This window comes from Ursus americanus, chromosome X, assembly GCF_024610735.1.
Source record: "Ursus americanus isolate L20-20 chromosome X, mUrsAme1.1.p, whole genome shotgun sequence".
Taxonomy (NCBI): Eukaryota; Metazoa; Chordata; class Mammalia; order Carnivora; family Ursidae; genus Ursus; species Ursus americanus.
The window spans coordinates 91644175-91659023 of NC_142164.1; the positions used below are offsets into that span (position 1 = coordinate 91644175).

General features: G+C 40.1%; 1 pseudogene; it reads left to right on the forward strand.

The window, feature by feature from the left end:
- The first annotated feature begins 5726 nt into the window (after positions 1–5726).
- On the forward strand, positions 5727–6281 carry LOC123787659 (ferritin heavy chain pseudogene; annotated as a pseudogene).
- The last annotated feature ends 8568 nt before the right edge of the window (positions 6282–14849 follow it).

The following is a 14849-nucleotide window of genomic DNA, read 5'->3' on the forward strand; positions in this document are numbered from 1 at the left end:
CTTCTCCCATTCGGTAGGTTTTCTTCACTGCACGAAAGCTTTTTAGTTCAATGTAGTCCCATGTGTTTATTTTTGCTTTTGTCTCTCTTGCTTTTGGAGTCAGATACACCCCCCTCCCGCCCCCCCAAATGTCACTAAGACTGATGTCAAGGAGCTTCCCAACTATGTTTTCTTCCAAACTTTAGTGGTTTAAAGTCTTAGATCTTAATTTCCAGCCTTTAATTCATTTTCAGTTGATTTTTGTCTATGGTATAAGACAGAGGTTCAGTTCCATTTTTTTGCATGTAGCTGTCTGGTTTTCCCAACACTATTAAAGAGACTGTTTTTCCCTGTTGCATATTCTTGCCTCTTTGTTGTAAATTAATTGATCATATATGTGTGAGTTTAGTTCTGGGCTCTGTATTCTGTTCCATTGATCTGTGTGTGTGTGTGTGTGTGTGTGTGTGTGTGTGTGTGTTTGTGCCAGCACCATACTGTTTTGATTACTATAGCTTTGTAGTATACTTTGAAATCCAGGATTGTGATACCTCCAGCTTTGTTCTTCTTTCTCAAGATTGTTTTGGCTATTCAGGGTATTCTGAGTTCCACATAGATTTTAGAATGACTTTTCTAGCTCTGTGAAAAATGTCCTTGGAATACTGATAGGGGTTGCACTGAATATGTACATTGTTTTGGGTAGTATGAGTATTTTAATAGTATTAATTCTTCCACTCCAAGAGTATGGAATATATTTCCATTTGTTTATTCTTCTTCAATTTCTTTCATCAATGTCTTATAGTTTTCAGTGTACAGATACTTTCCCTCCTTGGTTAAATTTATATCTAGGTATTTTATTCTTTTTGATGCAATTGTAAATGGGACTGTTGTCTTGATTTCTCTTTCTGATAGTTTGTTATTAGTGTATATAGAAATGCAGATTTCTGTATATTAATTTTGTATCCTGCAACTTTACTGAATTCATTTATTCTAACAATTTTTTTTTTTGGCGGAGTATTTAGGTTTTTATATATATAGTATCATGTCATCTGCAAATAGTAACAGTTTTACTTCTTTCTTTCCAAATTGTATGAATTTTATTTCTTTTTCTTGCCTAATTGCTGCACCTTACTGTTAAAGTCTTTATTGGGGTATACTGCCCATGCTCTGAGGTCTGAAGAGGCCACTGGGTGGGCTTTACAATCAAGTGGATCTGACAGCTGGTCTCCATGCCCAGGTGGGATTACTGGCTAAGCTCTGCAAATGCCTCTGATCAAGTAGGGTCACTGACTGTCTTCCCTTATTGGGTGGTCTGCAGCTTAGACTCTGATTTTAGAGCAGTGGGCTAGGATTTGTGATTGGGCAGACCACTGGCTGTGCTCCAGGGTTGGACAACTTTTGCTGAATGGGCTCCCTGCCTGGGCAAGTCTGCGGGCTGTGCTCAGCCACTGAGCAGGGTTATATGCTGGGCTCCACAGCCAGGACGGTATATAGGGTAGGTTCCAAGGCTTCACAGGGTCACCGATGGGGCTTCCTGGTTGGGCAAGCTCAGAGGCTATGCTCTGCAGCTGAATGGGGCTGCTGGTGTGCCACCCTGCCTGGGTAGGGCCATAGGATGGGCTCTATGGCTGGGGGAGAATGCTAGCCAAGGAACCAATCTAGGTAGAACTGCTGACATGCTTCCTGGCCAGAGAAGACCACTGTCTTCACTCCACAGGTGGGCAGAACTGCTGGCTGTGTTCTAATCAGGCACCACTGCAAATCAGGTACACAGTCCACCAAGATCCATGTGCTGGTTGCTGTGAGCCCCTTCCCCTTTATTTCTGGCTGATTTTTTGAAACAGCTTCTGTAGAATAGGTATTAATTCTTTTTTAAATGTTTGGTAGAATTCCCCTGGGAAGCCATCTGGCCCTGGACTCTTGTTTTTTGGGAGGTTTTTTATTACTGCTTCAATTTCTTTGCTGGGTATTGGTCTGTTCAGATTGTCTATTTCTTCCTATTTCAGTCTTGGTAGTTTACCAGCTTCCAGGAATGCATCAATTTCTTCCAGATTGCCTAGTTTGTTGGCATATAGCTGCTGGTAATAAATTCTAATAATTGTCTCTATTTCCTTGGTATTAGTCGTGATTTCTCCCTTTTCATTCATTATTTTATTAATTTGGGTCCTTTCTCTCTTCTTTTGGATAAGTCTGGTCAGAGGTTTATCGATCTTATTAATTCTTTCGAAGAACCAGCTTCTAGTTTCATTGATCTATTCTACTGTTCTAGTTTCTATTTCATTGATTTCTGCTCTAATTTTTATTATTTCTCTTCTCCTGCTTGGTTTAGGCTTTATTTGTTATTCTTTCTCCAGGTCCTTTAGGTGTAAGGTTAGCTTGTGCATTTGGGATTTTTCTAATTTTTTGAGAGAGGCTTAGATGGCTATGTACTTCCATCTAAGGACCGCCTTTGCAGTATACCATAGGTTTTGAACTGATGTGTCTTCATTTTCATTGGTTTGCATGAATTGTTAAAGTTCTTTAATTTCCTGGTTGACCCATTCATTCTTTAGCAGGATGCTCTTTAACCTCCAAGTGTTTTGAGTGCCTTTCAAATTTTTTTCTTGTGGTTGAGTCCCAGTTTCAAAGCACTGTGATCTGAAAATATGCAGGGAATAATCTCAATCTTTTGGTATCACTTGAGACCTGACTTGTGGCCCAGTATGTGATCTATTCTGGAGAAAGTTCCATGTGTACTTGTCTTGTTTTAGGATGGAATATTCTGTATATAGCTACGAAGTCCATCTGGTCCAATGTGTCATTCGAAGCTCTTGTTTCTTTGTTGACCTTTTGCTTAGATGATCTGTCTGTTGCTGTGAATGGAGTGTTAAAGTTTCCTACTATTACTGTATTATTATCAATATGTTTATTTTGGATATTAATTGGTTTATGTAATTGGCTGTTCCCATGCTGGGGGCATAGATACTTACACTAGTTAGATTTTCTTGTTGGATAGACCCTTTAAGTATGATACAATGTCCCTCTACATCTCTTAATACAGTCTTTGGTTTAAAATGTCATTTGTCTGATATGAGGATTGCTACCCCAGCTTTCTTTTGTGTTCTGTTGGCCTGGTAAATGGTTCTGCATCCCCTCACTTTCAATCTGGAGGTGTCTTTCAGTTCAAAATGAGTCTCTTGTAGACAGCATATGGATGGGTCCTGCTTTTTTTTTTTTTTTAAAGATTTTATTTATTTGACAGAGATAGAGACAGCCAGCGAGAGAGGGAACACAAGCAGGGGGAGTGGGAGAGGAAGAAGCAGGCTCCCAGCGGAGGAGCCTGATGTGGGGCTGGATCCCATAACGCGGGGATCACGCCCTGAGCCGAAGGCAGACGCTTAACCGCTGTGCCACCCAGGCGCCCCCCCAAGGAAATTTTTAAAGCCTACAATTATATTAAGATAAAGTACTTGTGGGGGCGCCTGGGTGGTGCAGTGGGTTAAGCCTTCAACTCTTGGTTTTGGCTCTGGTCATGATCTCAGGGTTGTGAGATCAAGCCCTACCTCCAGCTAGCACTCAGCACGGAGTCTGCTTGAGATTCTCTCTCCCTCTGCCTCTGCCCTTCCCGCTTCTGCTCTCTCTCTCCCCCTCTCTAAAAATAAATAAATAAATCTTAAAAAAAAAAGACAAAGCACTTGTGTTAAGCAAATATAGAATAAAATTTTATGTCACTGAGAATGGATCATGTAGTTCTTTTCCATCTCTAGTGTGTGATTTTATCATTAAAAATAACTTATCAAGTAGATGTTATTATTCTATCTCCTTACAGAATCAACAATTATATACCTCTAAAACTGCTTAGAGAAATTTACATTGTGATATTTGATATTTGATCCTTTCCTTTCTTCATAGAAACCAATTATACAATAGCATAAGCTTCCAAAGGGGAATAAAAAGACCAAAAAAAAAAAAAAAAAAAAAGCACATCAACTACAGCCATGAGATTAAAGCTTTCCATGAAAATAGGCATTTTAGGGCTCCTGGGTGGCTCAGTCCATTAAGCATCTGCCTTTGGCTCAGTTCATGATCACAAGGTCCTGGGATTGAGTCCTGCATTGGACTCCCTGCTCAGTAGTGAGTCTGCCTCTGCCTCTGCCTGCCTCTCTCTCCGTCAAATGAATAAATAAAATCTTTAAAAAAAAAATGGGCATTTTATCCTAACTATCTGAGAGCACTTATAATATAATATTCTGTCACTCTATGTTGTATCTTGAAAACAGAGACCATGTTTGATTCTTCTGTGTATCTCCAGAATCAAACAGAGTGTCTGATATACATTTAGAGTATCTAAATGGTAGTTGAATTAATGCACAAATTGTCATAGATACCTAGATTGGTCTTATGTTTTTCAGTATAAGATCTCTGAGTTCTAAGAATACATAGTTTTTTAAATTTACATACACACATGTAATATCTTGTATGTATGCACTTGGCACAGTAAGGGGTTGGGGGAAGATGGTTGTTTAGTTTGGTTTGCTATTCCACTAGAACGCAAACCCCAGTGGAACGGACATTCCTCTCTTTGTTACTAATGTATCCCCCAATCACAAACCAGTGCCTGGGCAATATTAGGTAATCAATAAATATTTGTTGAATGAATGAATAAAAGGCAATTTGAGATCGGTGGTATTTCCTAACACTGTGGTTCATTCCATAGAATGTAACTGAAGGAATAATAATAATAAAAAAAAAGGCTTGCTGAGTGGCAGTGTAAGTACAGATGAGGTTGGAGGGAGGAATACATCCACAGGGTTAGCAGTGGTTTCTCTAAGAATGAACCTAAAACTTTTGTTTTCTGCCAGAGAAAAGATAAATCTGCATATACCCAGGAGGAAGGGAATTGGCGAGCCAGGTGAGAGGGGGTGAGCAAATCTAGGATGTCAGCGAAGAGATCACTGAAGCTGTCCATACTGAGGTCCAGACAGGGCCGAAGGAATGTGTTACTAGGACTGTGCTGAAAGAGGAAGAGATGAGAGAGAATAAAGGGAGTGAAGAACAAGTGCAAAAAGAGTGGAAGATTGAGAGGTGGAAAGGTTCCCCAAGACTTTGGAGGTGCTGCTCCGCTGTTGGACAAGACAGAACCTGATCATGAATAGGAGAGAAGTGGAGGTCCCTGAAACAGTAAGGTCTAGGAACTGAGTGAGGAGGCTACCGAAGTGTCATTAATGTGGATGTTGAGTCACTGAGGATAGCTGCCATCCAAATAAAGCTTCGTGATGCTAAATAACTCCAATGATGCCACAAAAGCACTGTATTTAACGAACAATCCCATCGGGACAATATTCAAGTACATTGCTCAAAGAAACCATGCATGTGACTCAGAACGGCTGCTCTTATACCCATGTGTAACATTTTCAAGTATTATATAAGCCACTCGCTCAGCACAGTCACACTGTGTCACCCAGCTCCTCTGAACCCGGAACAGCGCTTGTGCTCTGCCTCGCCCCCAGCCACGCCCCCTAGCCTCTCAAGTGCCCCAACCCCCCTCCCCTCTGACCCCAATGACCTCTAACAACTCCTCACCCCACCCCCCAACTCCCGGGTAACGGACCCACCTTCGGGTTCCAGCCCAGAGCTCTTGAGCCGCCAGCCCAGGGGCCTGCCCACCTCCAGCCTCCCTCGTCGCCCACCCTGAAAAGGCGCCAGGACCTGCTGCCACCGACCTCGGCCCCGCAGCCCTCGCTTCCGTTGCCTTGATGCCCGGGCCGCCAGCCATGGCCACCGTGCCGCTCTCACAAGTGCGCCAGAACTACCACCCCGACTGCGAGGCCGCCATCAACAGCCAGATCAGCCTGGAGCTCTACGCCTCCTACGTGTACCTGTCCATGGCCTTCTACTTCGACCGCGACGACGTGGCCTTGAAGAACTTCGCCCAGTTCTTCCTGCGCCAGTCCCGCGAGGAGACCGAGCACGCCGAGAAGCTGATGCAGCTGCAGAACCAGCGCGGGGGCCGCATCCGCCTCCGAGACATCAAGAAGCCAGATCTCGATGATTGGTGGAGTGGCCTGGAGGCGATGGAGTGCGCCTTGCACCTGGAGAAGAGCGTGAACCAGAGCTTGCTCGACCTGCACCAGCTGGCCACCGACAAGAACGACGCCCACCTGTGCGACTTCCTGGAGAGCCACTACCTGCACGAGCAAGTCAAGTCCATCAAAGAGCTGGGGGGCTATGTCACCAACCTGCGCAAGATGCGGGCCCCGGAAGACGGCATGGCGGAGTACCTCTTTGACAAGCTCACCCTGGGCGACAGTGACTAAAAGAACTGAGTTGGGACTGTTTTCCCTATAGCCACAGGGTGCATGGTGACTTTCCCTGATCACCATGCCGAGCATGCATATTGCAGTTTTGCCTTCGCAAAAGGTTCCAGTTTTTTTCTTCCAGTTATGCCATTTCTTCCAATAAAATTATCTGGTTCTTAACGTTCTCTGGTTGATTCGTGTGTGCAAATCTCTCACCTTTCCAGCAATCCCTCCACCCACCCATGCTCCACCCACACACAGCTCAGGATCTTGGGAGATGGAGGGAGAGGTATTACATGGGACCCTGGAGAACACAAAATCAGTCTTCCCCTTATAAATGATGTAGGTATACGGGGGTCGGGTGGAATGGGGTGGGTTGGGGTGAGGTGGAGCCCTGGTGAATGTGGGAACCAGTGCATGGTAAAAGCAAACATGATCTGACAGTCACAATGGGGGTTGCCTCTGGAGAAAGTGGAGGGAATGGGATTGGGCAGGTATTAAAATAAAGGGTTCTTAAATTTTACTTGAAAATTTTTAGTTTACTAATATAAGCAAATGTTAATGTTTGTTAACTGGGTAGCATGATGGAGACCCCAGAAGCCAGCTTGGCAGAGTATTTCTTTGACAATTTCTTTGACAATGTAACGCGAGCCTTCAGCTCACTTTCCCATAGACAGGGGAGTGAGTTCACACGTCACCACGCTGGACATGCATTTTGGCCTTACAAAACATCTAAATATATTTTTTTCCTTCAATTGTACCCTTTCTTCCATTAAAGTAATGTGGTACCAGAAAATCAAAATTACCTTATTAGAAGAGCTGAAGAATACATGGTCAAGGCTGAAGCTCAAATGTGTGATATTGAATATGAAGTAGAATAAATCCCCTTGAATGTTAAGTCAGTGAGTCTGGCTGCTTTGAAGAATGTCGGGGGTAGGGAGAAGCTGAAGCCGGGAGGCCAGTCAGGATATACTATAGTTGGTCCAATGAGAGATACTGGTGGCTGAATTGGAGGGGAGGCTCACAAACGGAGCTGGATTTGAATAAGTCAGTGAGGTTTGCTCATGGACCAGAGGTGAAGAATGAGAAATGAGGAAAATCATCTAGGTTCTGATGTTTGGACTTGAACACCTGGGTTGACAGTAGTGCTATTTATTAATTTGGGGACTTTTGCCAGAGGCACATCTGGGGTGGAAGGGTGGGAAGTCATATCATGTAAAATCTGAGGTGTCTATTAGATATCCAAAGAGAAATATCATGCAGGTAGCTGGAAAAAAATGCATCTGGAGCTCAGATAGGAAGTCAAGCTTAGAAATACACATGGGAAGCACTGTGACTGGATAAATTCACTAGAGAGAGTATGGTACAGCCAGCCCCAAGCCCAGGGCAGGTAACATTTAGAGAAGGGATTGAGGTGTTTGAACACCCAGACAGCTCCTGTCCCCACCTTGACCATTATCTTATTACAGACTGAATGGCCACTTATGTGCACTCCCAGTGTATCCCCAAATCAGCCTGTTCCTGACCTCACTGTGGCCTCTGGATTGTTCTCTTCAGGATGAGGTGAAGATTAAGCCTTTTTTTTTCTTCTTATCTTCCCGGCTATGTGTAGAAAGAAATTATGTCCCACTTAAAAAAAACAAAACAACAACAACAACAACAAAAAACACAAAAGATTTCCAAAGCAAACGATAGACCTGTATTTGCATGATATTTTTAATATTCCCTTTTCAAAACTGCCTCCTTTTCAGTCCATTCTCTATTTAACCAGATGAAATCATCACCCGTGTAATCTCTAGTGCTATCTATATGAGAAAAACTCAAAATATTGTGTTTCCTCTCTGCTATGTGTGGGTTACAAAGATAAAAGTTAAAAATGTATAGACTTTGTATCATATTCAAAGACACATGTGTAGTTTTTTAAAGCCAGCAAATGGCTTTGAAGTATTTAGAAAAATATAACAAAGTTAAGGTAAGGAATAATTACACCCACATTTCCCCATCGCTGTGCCTTAATACTTCCTTAAAAATGAGGACTACGGTTCCTTGAGTTCAGTTTACAGGAAACGCTATTGACCCTTTACTCTGTTTAGTCAAATTTTAGTCTTTTTCCTTTATTTCCTTCTCTGCCTGTTTTGATGACCTCTCCTCTTTCTGATTTGTCTCAGACCTTATAGGTAGGTAGGTGTGTGTGTGTGTGTGTGTGTGTGTGTGTGTGTGTGTGTGTTGCTATTCTGCTACATACGGCTAATCTAACATATAAGAGGACTACAAAGAGAAGGCGATTTTTAGTCTCACTCAAAGTTAAATCCATCGGTTTTTCCTCTTTTTTGAACACCCAGTGTTATAAGTGCAGGCTATATGTGAGGTACTATTTCAGATGCTTTTTGACATTCTGTTGTTGTCACATCAACCTTGTGAAGTATGGATCCTTCCTACTTCAAATATGAGAAATTGGGTCCAGAGAGCGTCATTTGCTGAGACAGCACAGCTGGTAAGTGATAGGGCTAGAATCATCTGGTTTTAGAAGGGGACAAATTCTGCATATTTTCTGCTCTGCTGTCATCTCAATTCCTTGAGCTATGTAATCCACATTACACAGGTGAATTCATTTAAGCAGTAGTACTGTGGGATGAATCTCTCTCTCTGTTTTATTAAAAAATGACAGGCTTATGGGTGATGTTTGTGCGTCTCTTCCAGATGTTCGGACCCAGAATCCATTTTCTTCTCTGTTGCATCCAGCCCTGAATTTCTTATTTCACACTTGGTGTTCACTAAACACACAGGTCCCTCATCCTCATATATATCACAAACTGGCTGCTCTCTTTAGTTTTATAGGTCACAGTTAGGTTTCTTAAAAGGATCACTTGCGCTTTTTGACTTGCCTGAAAAAATGAATTTGTTGGCATTGTTTTAGAAGGAGTAATACATCTGCAAGATTCAGAAATCAAAATATATTAAAAGATTAATGGTGAATCATTCATTCTGTCACTCTCCCCAGCCTCCCAAATATTTCAACCCAATGGGTGTTTCTCTGGAGGGATAAGCCCTTGGAGTTCCCTACTCTGCTAGTGACCCTGACATCACCCAACTCAATGATTTTAATATATTTACTGAGTTGTGCAACTAACATCACAATTTAATTTTAGAACAATTCATGACTACCCTCCCCCCAACTACAGTCTGCAATACCTGGCAAACATTGATCTATTCTATACATGTGCCTTTATTAGACATTTAGTATAAATGGAAGCATACAATGTGTATTCTTTTGTGTTTCTTTCACTGGGCAAAATGTTTTTGAGGTTCATCCATGTTGCAACATATATTGGTACTTCGTTCTATTATTTATTGCTGAATAATATTCTACTGTATGGATATACCACTTCTGTTTATTTACCAGCTGAAAGACATTTGAGTTGTTTCTACTTTTAGGCTGCTGGGAATATTGCTGCTGTGAAGAGTCACATACAAATTTAAAAGCATGTTTTCATTTCTCCTGGGCAGATACAGGAGTGATATTGCTGTGGCGAATGGTAACCACATATTCAACTTTGTAAGAAACTGCTAATCTTATCTGTTTTGTTTTTTTTTAAGATTTTATTTATTCACTTGAGAGAGAGAGAGAGAGAGAGAGAGAAAGAGAGCACAAGCAGGGGAAGGGGCAGAGGGAGAGGGAGAAGCAGGCTCCCCGCTGAGCAGCACCCTGGGATCACAACCAGAGCCGAAGGCAGACGCTTAACCGACTGAGCCACCCAGGTGCCCCTCTAATCTGTTTTTAAAGTGTCTGCATTATTTTATATTTTTGTTAGCAATATGTGAGTGTCCAATTTCTCTACATAAAGATGTAATACATGAAAATGCCTTTTGGGGAGGAGTTAAGATAGTGGAGGAGTAGGGGACCCTAAGTTTGTCTGGTCCCTGGAATTCAACCAGGTAGTTATCAAATCATTCTGAACACCTGCAAAATCAATCAGAGATCTGAGAAGACATGCTGCAATTTTACAAACAGAAAAGTGACCACCTTTTGGAAAGTAGGAGGTGCAGAGACTTGAATCTGGGGCAATATATATATATATATATATATATCTCTCGGAGGATACGGCAGCGGGGAGGGAGCTGGCTTAAGGAGGTTACCACAAAGTATTATAAGCAGCAGAGTGCAAAATCGGAACTTTTACAAGTCGGCTACAGTGGGGGACGTCAATGGCTTAAAGGTGCTCCGGTAGCTAACTGGTGCAGAATCCCAGGTGGGACAGCATGGTCTCAGGATCCCTTGGGGTCACAAGAAGAATGGCGGTGCCTGAGGGGGGCAGAATTCCCACGTATAAGAGCAGGGAAGCCAGTGGAAAATAGAGAGTCTAGGTGCAGGCTTTCTGCTCTGTGTTGCTATAAACTGTGGACCGCTGCATGATTGTGCAAACTCTCTCCTGGCAGGGGCCCAGAAAAAGGCAGAAGCATGGCGAGAATGCCCCTCTCTCCCCTGGGAGGAACAGCATGGGTCTGCCCTGCAGGAGTCCATATAATTTGGAGTCTTGCCTGAGATAAAAACGCTTGGTCACAGCCTGGGCGAACACAGAGTTCCCGTGGAAACCAGGGAGACAAAAGTGATTGACTGCTTTTCTGTGAGGGCTCACTGAAGAGTGGGGGGCAGAAGCTTTCAGCTCTGGGGCTAGAGAGCGGGGGTGCCACCATTTTCATCCTGCCCATTGGTACTTAAAAGCCTCAGGGAGCAAAACAGCACCACATAGTGGAATCCGGAGCCTTTTTACACTGAGCCTGACCCCCTAGCAAGGGAGGTGCATTTCCACAAGGGTAAGGGCACCTGAGAATCAGCACAACAGGCCCCTCCCCCAGAAGACCAGCAGGAACAACTGGCTAGCACCAAGTTTACTGATCATAGAGAACTGCAAAGCTTCAGTTCTTGGGGAAAACAATATATAGCATTCCTGGGTTTTTTAATTCTTTAGTCTTCCAGTATTATTTTTTTCAGCTATTTTCTTATTTTTTCAATTCCTTCTTTATTCTTTTAAAATTTTTATTTATACATACATGATATATATATATATAACTTTTGGTTTCTTTTCATTGCATTTTATTTAATTTTTGTATACAAGCTTTTTGTCCCTCCTATCTTGGGATCTAGTTTCTTTTAACAAGCAGACCAAAACACATCCAGGATCTAGTTTTTTGTTTTGTTTTGTTTGTTGTTTGATTTTTTTTTTTCTGTTGTTGTTGTTGTTATTGTTGTCTTTTCTCTTTCTTTCTTTTATTCTTTTCTGGGCAAAATGATAAGATGGAGAAACTCACCCCAAAAGAATGAACAGCAAGTAGTACTCACTGCCAGGGATTTAATCAATAAGGATATAAGTAAGATGTCTGAACTAGGATTTAAAACAATGATTATAAAGATACTAGCTGGGCTTGAAAAAGTCATAGAAGACACTAGAGAATCCCTTACTGTAAAAATAAAAGAACTAAAATCCAGTCAAGCCAAAATTTAAAATGCTCTTACCGAGATGCACTCCCAAATAGAGGCTCCAAAAGCAAGGATAAATAAGGCAGAAGAGAGAGCCGGTGATATAGAAGATAAAATGATGGAAAATAAGGAAGCTAAAAAGAAGAGAGAAAGACAATTACTGGATCATGAAGGGAGACTTTGAGAACTCAGCAATTCCATAAAGCGAAATAGTATCCAGATAATAGGGGTCCCAGAAGATGAAGAGAGGGAGAGATAGGCAGAAGGTTTAATTGAACAAATTATAGCTGAGACCGTCCCTGATCCGGGGAAGGAAACAGGCATTCAAGTCCAGGAGGCACAGAGAACCCCCCCAAAATCAATAAAAATATGGCAACACCTCAACATGTAATAGTGAAGCTTACACATTTCAAAAATAAAGAGAAAGTCCTGAAAGCAGCTCAGGATAAGAGGTTCTTAACCTGCAAGGCTAGACACATAAGGCTGGCAGCAGACTGATCCACAGAGACCTCGCAGGCCAGAAAGGACTGGCATGATACATTCAATGTGTTAAATGGGAAGAGTATGCAGCCAAGAATACTTTATCCAGCAAGGCTGTTCATTCAGAATGGAAGGAGAGATAAAGAGCTTCAGGACAAACAAAAACTAAAGGATTATAACAATTCTTTTTTTTTTTTTTAAAGATTTATTTATTTATTTTAGAGAGCGAGAGGGCATGCATGCAAGTCGGGAGAGGGGCAGAGGGAGAGGAAGAGTGAGAGAAGCAAACTCTTTGCTAAGTGCGGAGCCTGCCCTGAAGATTATAACAATTATCAGTAATTAACAAAACAAGAAGGTAGAAAATTAGTAAATATATATAAGACCTGATCAAATCTAGCAACAAATTTAACCTAATTGACATTTATAGAATACTCTACCCAAGTGCAGAATACATATTCTTTTCAAATGTACATGGAACATTCACTAAAATAGACTATATACTAATGCATGAAAGGAACCTCAATTAATTTTGAAAAATATTAAATCATACACATGTTCTCTGACTACAATGGAGATAAATTGAAGTTAACAACAAAAAGCTATCTGCAGTCCTCCAAAATTGGAAAGTTAATTTGCAGGGAAATTGAAACTTTTTTGAACTCAATGACCAGCAGCAACATACAAATATAAAAAATAATGTATAAAAATCTGTGGGGCACAACTAAAGCAGTGTTTAGAGGGAAATTTATAGCTATAAACAATAAAGAAATGTAATGAAACAAAACACTGGTTCTTTTAAAACTCAATCAAATTGACAAATCTCTAGACTATTCAAGAAAAAGAGAAAAAACATAAATGATCAAAATCAGGAATGAGAGAGATAGTATTATTATAGACCATACAATCTTTTACTGTATAATCAGGGAATATTACAATTCTATGCCAACGTATTTTATAAATTTAGATGAAATGGATAAATTCCTTGAAACTGACACAAGAAGAAATATAAAATCTGAATAGATGTATATTGATGAAAGTAATTGAATTTGCTATTAAATACCTTTCCGTTAAGAAAATGCCAATGACAGTTTTCTTCACTGATGAATCCTATCACACATTTAAATAAGAAGTAACAATAATTCTGTACAAAATCTTTCAGAAAATATAGGAAATGGGAACACTTCCTAACTCACTTTATGAGTCTCACATTACCATGGTACTAAAACCAAGCAAAGTCATTATAGTAAGGAAAAATACTACAGAAAACAATCCCTCATGGACATTCAAGGAAAAATCCTTAAAACATTGTATATCAAATCCATCAATACATAACAAAGAATAATACACCATGAACATTTAGGGTTTAACCCAGGAATGCTAGACTGATTGGCATAACATTCAATAAACAATTAGTTTAATTCAGGATAATAACAGAGTGATGGAGAAAAATGAGACCACCTCAATAGATACATAAAAGCATTTCACATAATTTAATGTATATTTACAATAAAAACTTTCAGCAAACAGAAAATAGAAGGCAATACCATAAACTTGATAAATAGCTACTCCAGCTGACATTATTTTCAATGGTGAAATATTGGGCACTTTCCCCCAAGACCAGAAATAAGGAGAGCAAGTCTGCTTTCATCACATCTAATCAATATTTTTAGGAGATACTAGCCAGCTAAACAAAGTAAGAGAAAGGGGGAAAAGGTATCCAGATTGGAAAGAAAAAAGTTAAACTGTCTTTATTGACAGACAACATGATTTATGTGTAACTCTAAGGAATTAGTTTTAATAGCTACTAAATTATATCTACAAACAAAAGATTTCAGTATACAAGATCAATACACAAAAATGAATTGTTTCTATATTAGTAAACAATGAACAATTGGAAAATAAAAAATGGAAAAGTTATCACTTAAAATTGTATAAAAAACATGAAATAATTTGGGATAAATTTTACAAAGTCCTATATACTAAAAATTACAAAACTCTGCTTAGTGAAATTAAAGAAGACTAAATAGATGGAGAGATATAGCATAAAAAGATTGGAAGACTAAATATTATTTAAGTGACAATCTTTCCTAAATCGGTCTATATATTCAACATAGTTTCAATCAAAATCTCAGCAGGACTTTCCAAAGAAATAAATAACTTAATTCTAATATTTATATGGAAATTCAAAGGTCTCAGGGTAGGCAAAACAATCTTGGGGAAAAAAAAAAAAGTAAAGATGGAGGACCCATACTGCTTTACTTCAATACTTGCAGGAAAGGAACATGAAAGCAATAATAATGAAAACATTGTGGTATTTGATGGTGTAAGAATATACATTTAGATGAATGGAACAGATTAGACCCACATACATATGGCTGGTTGGGTTTCAATGTCAATTCAGTGGGGAAAGGGTAATCTTTTCATCAAAAGTTCTAGAACAATTATCTATCAATATCAATATCAATAAAGATGAACCTCACCCTTAACTCATCATATAAACAAAAATTAAAGTAGATTATAAAACTGCTCATAAAATGTAAGCTATAAAACTTTGAGAAGAAAGTGTAGCAGAAAATCTTTGCAAACTTGGAGTAGACAAAAAAAAATTTTTTTTAAGATTTTATTTATTTGTTTGA